Source organism: Dasypus novemcinctus, chromosome 21 (genome assembly GCF_030445035.2).
Source record: "Dasypus novemcinctus isolate mDasNov1 chromosome 21, mDasNov1.1.hap2, whole genome shotgun sequence".
Classification (NCBI taxonomy): Eukaryota; Metazoa; Chordata; class Mammalia; order Cingulata; family Dasypodidae; genus Dasypus; species Dasypus novemcinctus.
This window is the reverse complement of record NC_080693.1, coordinates 13646887-13659500: the sequence shown is the minus strand read 5'-3', so window position 1 is coordinate 13659500 and position 12614 is coordinate 13646887. Positions and strand designations below refer to the sequence as shown.

Here is a 12614-nt window from a genome sequence, read left to right as displayed (position 1 = left end):
TTTGAATTATGTTAAAATTAATTTCTATTTGAATTATTTATAACATTTATAAATGTTTTTGCTATGCTATCTATTTTTTAATTGATTATATTAAATTGAATTGGGCCTTTCACTCTCTTTTAAAATTTGTAATTTCTTTCAATCCATTTTTGTATTTATTTTACAATTTTGCAATAAAGCACTTTTTAACAGCTTAAAAAAAAGCCACACACACAAAAAGCCATTGGTTATACACTTTGGATAGATCATATGGCATGTGAATATATCTCAACAAAACTGTTTAATAAACAAATAATTGTGCCAGAATAGCCAGAAATAGCAGCTATGTACAGCAGGGGAAACAGAGAGATTGAAAGGTGAAGAATTTTCTTGTTTGTTTGCTTGTTTATTATTATTATTATTGAAATAATTAAAATACTGTAACAATGATTGAAGTGATGAATGCACAACTATGTGATTATACCAAATACCATTGATTGTGCACTTTGGATAAATTGTATGCTTTATTAATATGTATCAATAAAATTGTTATGTTTTAAAAAAACAAATAATAATATAGGGGATTCCCATATACACCACTTTCCCACATTAACAACATCTTTCATTAATGTGGTAAATTTGTTACAGTTGTTGAACACATACTGAAGCATTGCTACAAAGCATGGTCTATAGTTTACAGTATGGTTCATACAATTTTATAGGTTTTGACGAAATGTGTAATGGCTTGTATCTGTCACTGCAATAACATGCAGAATCACTCCAATGTTCCAAAAATGTCCCATACTACACCTATTCTTCCCTTGAGCTCCCCTCAGAATGCCTGGTGACCACTGTCTTTATATTAAGGTTACTAGTTCTTCCATTGCTAGAATAATAATAAGTCTACTTTAGTCCACATTTGGTCTCGATCTTCTTACTGAAGTCCTTTAAAAATGGAATGAAGGCAGAGAAAAAGAAAGAGAAAGCCACAGAAGCAAGAAGCTGAAAGCAAGGAAACCCAGAAGAGAAGGGAGAGCCCAGCAGATGCTGCCATGTGCCTAGCCACGTGGCAGAGGAGCCCAGGATGCTGGCAGCTGGTTTTCAGGGAGAAAGCCTCACCTGATGATGCCTCAGTTTGGACATTTTTCTCAGCCTTGAAACTGTCGGCTTGTAATTTAATAAATTCCCACTGTTAAAGGCAACACACTGTATGGTGTCTGCTTTGAGCAGCTTAGCCAACTAAAGCAGGCTGCATTAGAAGTAAAATATCCAGACTAAGAAGTCCAGGGAACGCTGGACATCTGTCCGTCCCCCGGTGCACTGTTCCTTTCTGTTGCAACTGCCTCCTGCTGCCTCTGTCTCTTTTCCTGTTTCTGTATGCACATCTTCTTTTTACACCTTTCTCTTCCTGTCTTCCTCCCTCTCTCTTTCTAGTCCACTTCCTTTTTATTGCTTTAGAGGAAACCTCAACATTCTTGAGTGCATCCAGAGGAAAGCAGACCATCCTGGTGAAGGCTGGAAACGAGGGGCTGACATTACAGCACTACAAACAGACTGGCATGCCGAGGAGCAACACGGCATGTTCTCCAAGACACCAGGGTCTGACAGCTTAAACGAGTTCTGTTCAGCTTCGGGGGCCGGGGAAGGAGGGATGGAAAGAGGTTACAGGAAAGAAGATATTTGGGTCAAAAAAAGAATGTGGGGACATTTTTGGGACTTGGAGCTGTCCTAAAGGATATTGCAGGGACAGATGTTGGACATTATATATCCTGCCATAACCCACTGAATGGCCTGGGGGAGAGTGTGGCGCAGCAGTGCTCCAAAATGTACTCGCCAAATGCAATGAATGTGCCACACTGATGCAAGAGGTTGTTGATGGGAGGAGTGGGGGTGTGTGTGGGGGATATATGGCAACCTCTTATATTTCTTTTTTGTTTTGTTTTGTTTTTTGTTTTTTTCAAATCTTTTATTTCTTCACAGCTTTATATATAGTTAAATTCTCAAACTTTGAATATTCTGTGTGATTTGATATATCTGTACAAGAAAAGTACAATGAAAACATTTAATAAGATTAAATAGATCTGATTTGCAAAAATTGCTGTCTGACATTTGTGTGCTCTTGCAAAGAGTGCTTAGGACATTTCTGCAGCAATCAAAAAGGTAAAGTCTTTTTACACTCAGATTTGTAATTAAAGTATTCTAACCCCTGGAAATACTTTCAAGTTTTGATTTCTACTTGCAACTGATATTCTGTTATATAACACATGTTTTTTCCTTAAACTTTTATATTTCAAACCATTTGAACGATATCAAATTCAGCATGATGATATCTTCACAGAATCTATAGAAGTCCTCTGTGCAGGATTAATGTTGAGATTTCTAGTGTATCATCCTGAAAAACCAGTTTACGATTGTACACAGCTATGCTTTAGTGGGATTCCCTGCAGGTTTAGGATCCTAGCCGTGTAGGAAAGTAGCTGTTATTACAAGGATGGCTCCAAGGAAAAATACACTGGTTGGCACAAAATCTTGTAGCCAAAAATAGGATATCAGTGTTGATAATATTATAGATGAAGAAGTTGCAAATCCTTTTAAAATATTATCTGCAAACTTAATAACAGTTGCCATTACAAGTCCTCCAAGTGTCTGAAGAACAACTACTATCCACGCCAGTCGGTTATATCCCTGAAAAAATCCATTCTTTGACACCAGTTCTCCGTCATAAATGTATACACCCATTAATCCAAATATACTGCCAAAGAAACCAAGCTGAATGTTCCTTATCCACACCGATTGTTTGGTTTCTTTTAAAATTTTCTCAAAGTAAACTCCAGCAAAGCCACTTGAAAAACATGCTGTGAGAACTGCTGTAAGTCCTACCAATTGAGAGCCAGCTGAAAATTCCTTAGAATCAAGTTCTTGAGACTCTGAGGGCCAATGAACAAATGGAACTCCTGTCATCAAAATTAAGAGGGAGAGCCACTGGTACACACCTAATTTTTTACTAAGCATAGACACAGAAAATAACGCTGTTATAAGAATTTTCAGCTGATATGTGACCTGATAAGGAGCTGCATCTAGATTCGACAGTGCCACATAGAGTAAATTATTCTGGAGCATATGTCCCTGATGGAACAGCAAGTTTAAGCGTTTCCGTAGGTTTATTAAGAATTTCATCATGTAGTACTTGATTCAGTGCTCTTAGACTACATTTGCTGTCTTTGTAGACCAGTAAAATGCAAGCCATTATCTTCAGAAGTTCAGCAACAACCACTGCAGTGGAAGACAGATAACGAAGTCCTTCCTCTTTTAAAGTCCTAGAATAACGCATTGTAAGAACCAAACTGAAAGACCACAATTCCCAAGGAAAGATACTTTAGGTTGGTGGACACAGTCTTATCTTCATTTGCCTTCCGGGCAGCTGGGCCGGCTGCGCGCACTGTGGGCCGCCTTTATTTCTTAATGTAACATTTTTTGTGATCTATGTATCTTCAAATAATACAATTAAGAAAATGATGAGGGTGGGAGGTGGGGAGTGGGGTATATGGGAACGTCTTATGTTTTTTAATGTAACGTTTTGTGTGATCTATTAACTTAAAAAAAAGATAATTAAGAAATAAAATAAAAAAGAAATAACTTTTTACCTAAAACTGTCTGAACTTAAGAATTGTATGCCCATGAAGCTGTGAATTTCCTTTCACTCAAAGGTTTGGGAAGGGGCTGGAGAGCCTGTGTCTGCACTAAATCAGGATATCTGAACATGGGTATCCTTGAAAAGGCCATGAGGGTAACCATACCTGCAGATGAAACACTGATTTTGTATTTACTACAATCTGAGGTATAACAGACATTCTTCTAGAAAACAAGCAACAAGCAACAATAAATAAAATTTTGAGCCCCCAAAATAAAAATGGAACAAGAATCTCCACTGGATTAAGATACCAAAGGTACTTGTCAAAGTGGAAAATATCTGGAAAGAGTGATTTTTCAATCATTAACAACTTATTGGAAATTTATTTCCCAGTTGAGAAAAGGAACATGTATATGAGCTAAAATGAGATTCATTTTTTGTATATAAAATTGGTGAGAAGATAAAAATCTTAAAATCCAATGATAATGAACTTCTTTCTACTTTTATGTTTTTCTAATCAGGAAGATCTTGGTTATTTATGTGATAATTCTATGCTATACCTCGACAACATGCACAAGCCACAGATACGTCACCAATCATGTGACCTACTCATATATGAGAAACAAAGTATACAATTAAACTAAAAATTGCTGTTTTCAATACACACAATGGTATTGCTTTGCTAAGTAATTTTAAAAATCAAATTTAAAAAAAAACTCCACAGGACTCTTCATTATTATCTGTAACCTAAGGGCAATCTCCAGTTATTAGGTTATTAGGATACAATATAAATAAAATGTAAACTATAAAAGGAAAGGTGGCATATACACTCAGCAACTCAAATATAATTACTTCTGAAACACATTTCAAAAGAAACATTTGATGTATTTGCATAAATATACAATCACTTTGAACTCTTACTTCCTAGTAGCTACTGAGACTACAAAGATTACTGATTTTACTAAAAAATTCTGCTCCTAGGTATATACCTAAAAGAACTGAAAGCAAGAACTCAGACAGGTACTTATACATCGGTGTTCATCGCAGCATAATTCACAAAAGCCAAAAGGTGGAAGCAACCCAAGTGTCCATCAACAGACAAATGGATAAGCAAAATGTGGTATAGCCATACAACAGACTATTATTCAGCTGTAAAAGGCAGTAAAGCTCTGCTACATGGTACAATGTAAATGAACCTTGAAGTCATGTTGAGTGAAATAAGTCAGACACAAAAGGACAAATGTTGTATAACTTCTTTTATATGAAATATTTAGAATAAACAAATTTATAGAGACAGAAAGCAAAATAGTAATTACCAGTGGTAGGAGGAAGGGAATGGGAAATTATTGCTAAACGGGTATGAGTTTTGGTTGGGTTGACGAAAATAGTCTGGAAATAGTGGTTGAAAGTTGTGAAAAGTGAAAAGTTGTGAAGATTGGTGAAAGTTGATAGTGGTAAAAACACTGTATTGTCATCGTATTTAATGTCAGAGAATTGCCCACTTAAAATGGTTAAAATGTTTTTTATGTTATATTTATTCGACCTCAGTTCAAAATAAATTACTTAGTTATAACTAACTCATTGGCCAAGTGAATTGTATACTTTAAAACAGTAAATTTCATGTTATGTGTATTTTTGCACAATAAAAAATCAATTGGCCATATTTGAGTGGGTCGATTTCCAGACTCTCTATTCTGCTCATTGATCTATGTGCTTATCACTCTGCAAATACCAAACTGTCGTGATTATTGTACCTTCATGGCAAGCCTTAAAATTGAATAGTGTGAATCTTCCAACTTCTTTTCCAAAATTGTTTTGGCTATTCTAATAATATTGCTTTACCATGTAAATATTAGAATCAACTTGTTTATATCTAAAAAAAAAAAAATCCTGCTGGCTGGCTGGCTGGCTGAATGGAATAGAGTAATATGGCAAATAGGCAAAATGTTAAAATTGGTGGGTCTGGGTATGGAGGAGGATAAGGTATTTGGAGTCCTATGTATGGGGTTTGTATTTTTTGGTAACTGTCCTATAAGACTGAATGTATTTCAAAATAAAGAAAAAAATTTTAATGAAAAAAGTCCTTCTGGATTTGATTGGAATTGCATTAATTCTCTAGGTCAATTTGGTGATTTGACTTCTTAACTATATTAAGTATTCTAATCCATGAACACAGTAAACCTCTCCTAAGTCTTCTCTGGTTTCTTTCATCACCATTCTTTAGTTTTCAGTATACAGATCCTGCACATTTTACTAAATTTATATCTAAGTATTTAATTTTTTGGTATTTTTTACGTTTCAGCTTCCAACTGTTCATTGCTAGTATATAGAAATCTTATTGATTTTACATATGGACTTTGTATACTGCATATAGCTGCAACTTCGTTAAATTCACCTTTTAGTTCTAAGAGTTCTGGGATTTTCTACATAAGTAATCCAGTCATGTGTAAATAGGGTCCATTTTATTTATTCCTTTACAATCTCTTAATTTTACTTCTTTTTCTTGCCTTTCTTGAGGTTCTTGCACTGGTTAGAACCTCTAGTACAATATGGAATAGAAATGAGTGGACATCCTTGCCTTTTTCCCCAACCTAGAGAAAAAGTATTCAACCTTTCACAATAAGAATGCTATTAGCTGGGGTTTTTTGCAGATACCTTTTATCAGATGAAGGAGGTTTCCTTCAAGAACTAATTTGCTGGCAGCAGACTTGGCCCAGTGGTTAGGGTGTCCGTCTACCACATGGGAGGTCCCCGGTTCAAACCCCGGGCCTCCTTGACCCGTGTGCAGCTGGCCAACACGCAGTGCTGATGCACGCAAGGAGTGCCCTGCCACACAGGGGTGTCCCCCACATAGGGGAGCCCCACGCACAAGGAGTGCGCCCCGTAAGGAGAGCTGCCCAGCGCCAAAGAAAGTGCAGCCTGCCCAGGAATGGTGCCGCACACACAGGGAGCTGATGCAGCCAGATGACGCAACAAAAAGAGACACAGATTCCCGTGCCGCTGACAACAGAAGAGGACAAAGAAGACGCAGCAAATAGACACAGAGAACAGACTTCCAGGGGTGGGGTGGGGGTAGAAATAAATAAATCTAAAAACAAAAAAGAACTAATTTGATGAGGTTTTTTTTTTAATTTTTTAAAGAAGGTTTAGATTACGTAAATGTACCCAAAGACCCCTCCCTCTCTCCTTCCCACACTTTTCCCCATTAACAACATATTTCATTAGTGTGGTACATTTGTTACAGTTGATGAACACATAGTGAATTGTTGCTACTAACCATGGTCTATAGTTTACATAATAGTTTACACTTTGCACCACACAATTTTATAGGTTTTGACAAAATGTAAACGACCCATAACCATCATTGCAGTGTCATGCTGGACAATTCCAATGCCCTAAAAGTGCCCCATGTTACACCTATTCTGCCCTTTCCCTCCCCTCAGAGCCTCTGGTGGCCTTTACCTTTATAGCAATGATACAAGTTCTTTCACTGCTAGAATAATAATAAGTAGTAAGTCTACTTTAGTCCATAGTTGCATTCCCCCCTTATGTTTGTTCATTCCTCAATTTTGAGGATTTGGGGAAATTATAAATGAGTCCAACTCTGTTACATTGGGGAGCATATATTCCAAAGTCAGGCCCGCTGACAGGGTGCCAAATTCCTGAGAGTGTCTGCCCTGCCTACAGAGTCCAGATGTCTCTAGAGCCCTCAGGAGCCCAGCCGCCATTTGAGTCACTGCTTACTGCGGCAGCCAAAGAGGCCTGCTGAAATGTGCATGGGTGTAACCTCTAGAATTACCTCCTGACTGACTCTGAAATCTCTTAGCCATAAAAAATCACTTGTATTTAATATTCCCCCCTTTTGGTCAAGTTTTTTTTCCAAATGCATTGCTAATTGGTGCTTGGTAATAATCTCTTGGTGCCAGGGAGGCTCACCCCATGGGGAGTCTTATTTTTATCAGGTTATTTTCTTGTCTTCATCTTTGGAGAGGTGTTGGATCACAGAAGAGTCATAACTGTGGCAGTGGAGGAACACTGGTGCAGGGTGACGGTGATGGGGACGGGTGGGAGGGGGATTTATCTAGGGCATACCTATAAGGCATGTGAACGCGTTTAAATATTCATGGAGCATTGGCACGATAACCGAAAGACTATCGAATTCCCGCCCTGGGGCGTTCTGCTACCTTCTCTAATGAGGCAGCAAAAATCCCTGAGTACAGGGTGAAGGATGGATCATTGCTGGGCCCTTGGCTTTGATGACTGTACTTATGAACATTTTCTTCTGAAATTGAAACTTAGTCTAGTATTGTAGGTTGCCTAAGAGTCACCTCCTGAAAGCCTCCTTGTTGCTCAAATGTGGCCTCTCTCTAAGCCAGACTCAGGATATCAATGTGTTACCTTCTCCCCAGCATGAGACATCTTCTGGGGATGACCTTCCCTGGCATTAAGGGTTTATTTCCAAATGCCAACTAGCAATGCACGGGGAAAGAGCCCTTGGTTATGAGGGGAAAATGGTAAATACAAATGAGTTCTTATGGCTAAGAGATTTCAAAGTGAGTCAGGAGTCATTCCAGAGGTTACGCTTATGCACGTCTCAGCGGGATCCCACTGACTGCCACAGTAAACACTGCCTCCGCTGTCGGGGCTCCTGTGGGCTCTGGAGACATCCAGACACTGTAGGCAGGGCTGACTGCTCAGGAGTTTGGCCCCCTGCCAGTGGGCCTTACCTTGTCATTTATGCTCCCCAGTGTGACAGAGCTGGAGTAATTTGTGGTTTCGCTACCCATGGTTCTTCTGCCCCTTCTGCTTGAACCTATGTTAATACTATACTTGATAGGTGTATGTCCAAGAGGCTTAAATCTTTGGTCGGTTGGGTCCTGAATCTCAGTGGAGCTGCAACACCTCCTCTCCAGTTCACTGGACTCACCCAGGAGAGCTAACAGTGCCCATCCCAAGGAACAGAGAGAGTCTGCAGTGGCAAGCAAGAGAGTTCCACCCTCTACCCCATGGCATCTAAGCCCCCTCTCAGTCAGAGGCAGAGTGGGCATCACCGTCCCCAAATCCTCAAGATTGGGGAATGAGCAATGGACTAAAGGAGGCTTACTATTATTCTACTATAGACTTATTGTTATTCTAGCAATGGAAGAACTTTTACCATTGATGTGGAGGCAGTGGCCACTAGAGGTTCTGAGGGGAGGGAGAGGGAAAAATAGGTGTAATATGGGGGCATTCTCAGGACATTGGAATTGTCCTACATGACATTGCAATAACAGATACAGACCATTATATATTTTGTCATAACTTATAAAATTGTGGGGGACAGAGTGTAAACTATAATGAAAACTATAATCTATGGTTAGTGACAATGCTTCAATATGTGTTCATCAGTTGTAGCAAATGTACCACACTAATGAAGGATGTGTTGATGTGGGAGAGTGTGGGAGGGGGGGCGAATGGGAATCCTCTATATTTTTTATGTAATCTAAAGTTTCTTGAAGATAATTAAATAAATTAATAAATAAGATTACATTGATTCATTTTCAAATATTGAACACATCATGCATTCCTGGATAAACCCCACTTTGTCATGGTGTATTACTTTTTAAAATACTCTTGGATTCAATTTGATAATATTCTTTTCAGGATTTTTGCATCTATGCTCAATGAGGATGTTGGTCTGTAGTTTTCTTGTAATGTCTTTATCTAGTTTGGGTATTAAGTAACACAGTCCTCAGAGAAAGAGTTGTGTAGTACTTCTTCCTCTTCTTTTGACTAGATGAGATTGTGTAAAAATTGAAGTTAGTTTTAAAAATATTTGATAGTGTTCCCCAGTGAAAACATATAGGCCGCGAGTTTTTCTTTTTTAAAGAATTCAATTTAGGATTCAATGTATGAAGGATGTAGCACCCTTCAGGTTATCAAATTCTTGGGTAAGTTTTGATAATTGTGGTTTTCAAGTAATTGGTCCTTTTTAACTAAACTGATAAATTTAAGTGTAGAGGCTGAAAGGAAATGACAATAGATAACAAACTGAAGCTTCATAAAGAAAAAAAATCTCCAGTAAGGTATTGACTTGCATAAATATAAATGCCACCTCTATTGCGTTTTTGGTTTGTAGCTCCACTTTTTACTTCCTAAGGGATCTCGATGTAACAAAGATGAATCAGTAGTTTAAACTCAATGAATAAACATGAAATTTGTGACAAGAACTACATAACGGTGGGGTAAGGGAACACAGTTTGTGTATACTGTTGAAATTAAGTTAATATCAATGCAAACGAGATTGTCAGAGATTTAGGAAGTTAATTTTAACCCCCAAGGAAACCACAAGAAAATATCAGGTAATATACAAACTTGTAAAGATAGAAAGTTACCAGCTGAGGAAGGCAGAGAGAATGGGGAGTTAATGCGTAAGGGCCGTAGGGTTTCTGTTGGGGAAGAAGGGAAAGTTCCAGCAATGGAAGGTCAACATACAGAACGTGATTAATCCCAGTGAATGGTATGCATGAGAGTGGTTGCAATGGGAAATTTTATGTTGTATGTATGTTCCCACAATTTAAAAAGGAAAAAAGAACTAAAAAGATAACAATTATTTGCAATTCATGATCCTGGATGGGATCTAGCAAGGGTGGAGAATAAGACTCAAATGAATATTATTGGGACATAGAAAAAATTGAGATATAGGCTAAGCTTTACGTCAATGTCAAATTTCTTGAAGTTGATAACTGAGGATGGTTACATAAGTGCACCCAAGATGGTTACATAAGTGAATGTCCTTTTTCTCAGGAAATGTACATGGAAGTATTAAGTGCTCAAAGAGCAAGATGTATACAACGTACACTCAAGTGTTCAGAAAGTGGATTGATAAATAGAAACAGACCAAAAGATGGATAGATAGAATGTGGAAAAATGTTAAAATTGGTGGATCTGGGTGTCTGGGGTATAGAGGTATTTTGGCTTTTTTTCTGTATGGAAGTTGTATTATTTTTGTAACTGAACTGTAAGTCTGAAAGTATTTCAAAATAAAAAGTTATAGAAAAAAACTGACCATAGCAGTGTTGACAAAGATGTGGAACTCTCCCAGATTGCTGTTGGAGACTGAAAATGCAACCTCTTCAGAAAACAATTTAGTAATTTCTTAAAAAATTAAACATATATCTACTATATGATCCAGTTATTCTACTCCTATATACCCAAGAGGAAAAAAAAGACTATATTCATACAAAGAATTGTACACAAGGACTAATAGATTTATTTGTAATAACCAAAACAGCGGAAATAAAGCAAATGTGTCCATCAGCATGTGATAAGATAAACAAATTGTAGTTCAGCCATACAAGAGAATACTGTAAAGTCATAAAGGAACCACCTAAGGACAGATGCAGCAACAGGGAAGAATCTAAAAGAAATTATGCTGAATGAAATAAACCAGGCTGCTGTGGAAACCGGCTTACCTATTAGTTGTTTCTTGTTATTGCACAAGATGTTCCTGTACCTTATTGTAGATGTTGCAAGTTGCTTCTTACGTTGCAAGTTGCTCGTTAGCTTTCAAATAAATATGATGGAGAAACTAGGTTGAGGCTCCCAGTTTCAGAAGCTGCGAAGTCCCCTGGTACCATCTTTGTTTCCTCTCCTGTGTCTTTCCTTCTGTCCTTTTATTTCTTCAGTTCTGCATTGCCTTGCCTTCGTGAAGACCTTCTGCTGAGCTGGTCCCAGCAACTGGCGCCCAACGTGGGGCCCGAAGGGAAGAAGATCAAGCTGAACGGTGCTGTCACGGCGCAGAGCCCCGGGGGGTTTAGCAGGCCTTCCAAGTCCTCGGTGAGTAAGGACACCCCCGGGTAGTCTAGCAGGTTACGGTGGAAATGGAGACGGTTATGTCTGTCTCCTCAAACAGCTCCTCAAGGCAGGAGGAGCCGAGGCCAACAAGTCTCGTGTTTTAGAACCCTTAGAGGTTATAGAAAAATATTGCTTGTAGTCCCCAGCAATAGGAAGTTTAGAATTAGGAGATTAGGTAAGAGTAGGAACAAGAGTTAAACATTTTACATGTACAAGGTGTTTTGCTCCTTGTTACTATTTGGTCCACTTGGATTATTACTAAATCTGTTTTGACACTAAATCTAAAGTCGTTTTGCCTTCAATTCCTTCATTAACTGACTTTAGAAAGTCACTGTCCCCCTGCCAACATCTCCTCCCCCTCCTATGTCTGGAGATGTTCAGCCAAAGTTGTCAGATTTACAAGAGGGCATCTCACAGGCTAGAACGGAGGGAAATCAAGTTGAGTCACTTGTGCAAGGAAAGGTTAACTCACAAATATAATGTCCTGTATAGGCAAAAGTGCTAAATAAGGCCCTTGTTTGTGAAATCATGCTTCTGAGAAAACTCTCTGTTAAAGTGTTGACTATGATAAGGAAAATATTCTGGCAGCAACTGTGCAAACCCCTTGCTGCCTAAATGATAATGTGGCTGTGGGCTAGTGGGGGCTAACAGGATTAAACCTCTGGAAGAGGAGGAAAACATGGCAACATTGGTGTTCTGTTTTGTTTCCATGCAGATTCTGATTGGACCTATTTAACCAAATTAATAAAATTAGTGCCAACTTCTTATCAAGGTGTAAGAAGAAATTATCAGTGTGAAATCAATAGCTTACTCCTGAACTTCAAGTCTCAATGTAGTCTTAAAAAGTAATAATCCAAAAAATTGGATTGTCTGTCTAAACTGCTAAATAAGAACTTAACTGCATTTATGCTGCTCAAATTATCCTAACTGGTTGCTCATTACTAATAAAAGTGTTTCCAAGAACGAGCTTGCATGTTACAGGCAACGTAGGTTTCAGAAGAAATCTTAAAAGCAGTAAATCTACGATATGAAATGATGGAGGACTTAGAAACAGCTATACAAAAAGAGTAAGAATTATGGGTCAAATGACTAAGCTTTATGTTTCTGTGGATGTGTTGTAATTGTTTTGTGTTTATCTGTTTATTCAATGTGTGTGTGGTAATTCTTT

At 38.1% G+C, this 12614-nt stretch overlaps 1 pseudogene; it reads right to left on the bottom strand.

Moving 5' to 3' along the window:
- Positions 1-2436: 2436 nt before the first annotated feature.
- LOC101421992 (UDP-N-acetylglucosamine transporter pseudogene) lies at positions 2437-3320 on the bottom strand (annotated as a pseudogene).
- Between the last annotated feature and the right edge of the window lie 9294 nt (positions 3321-12614).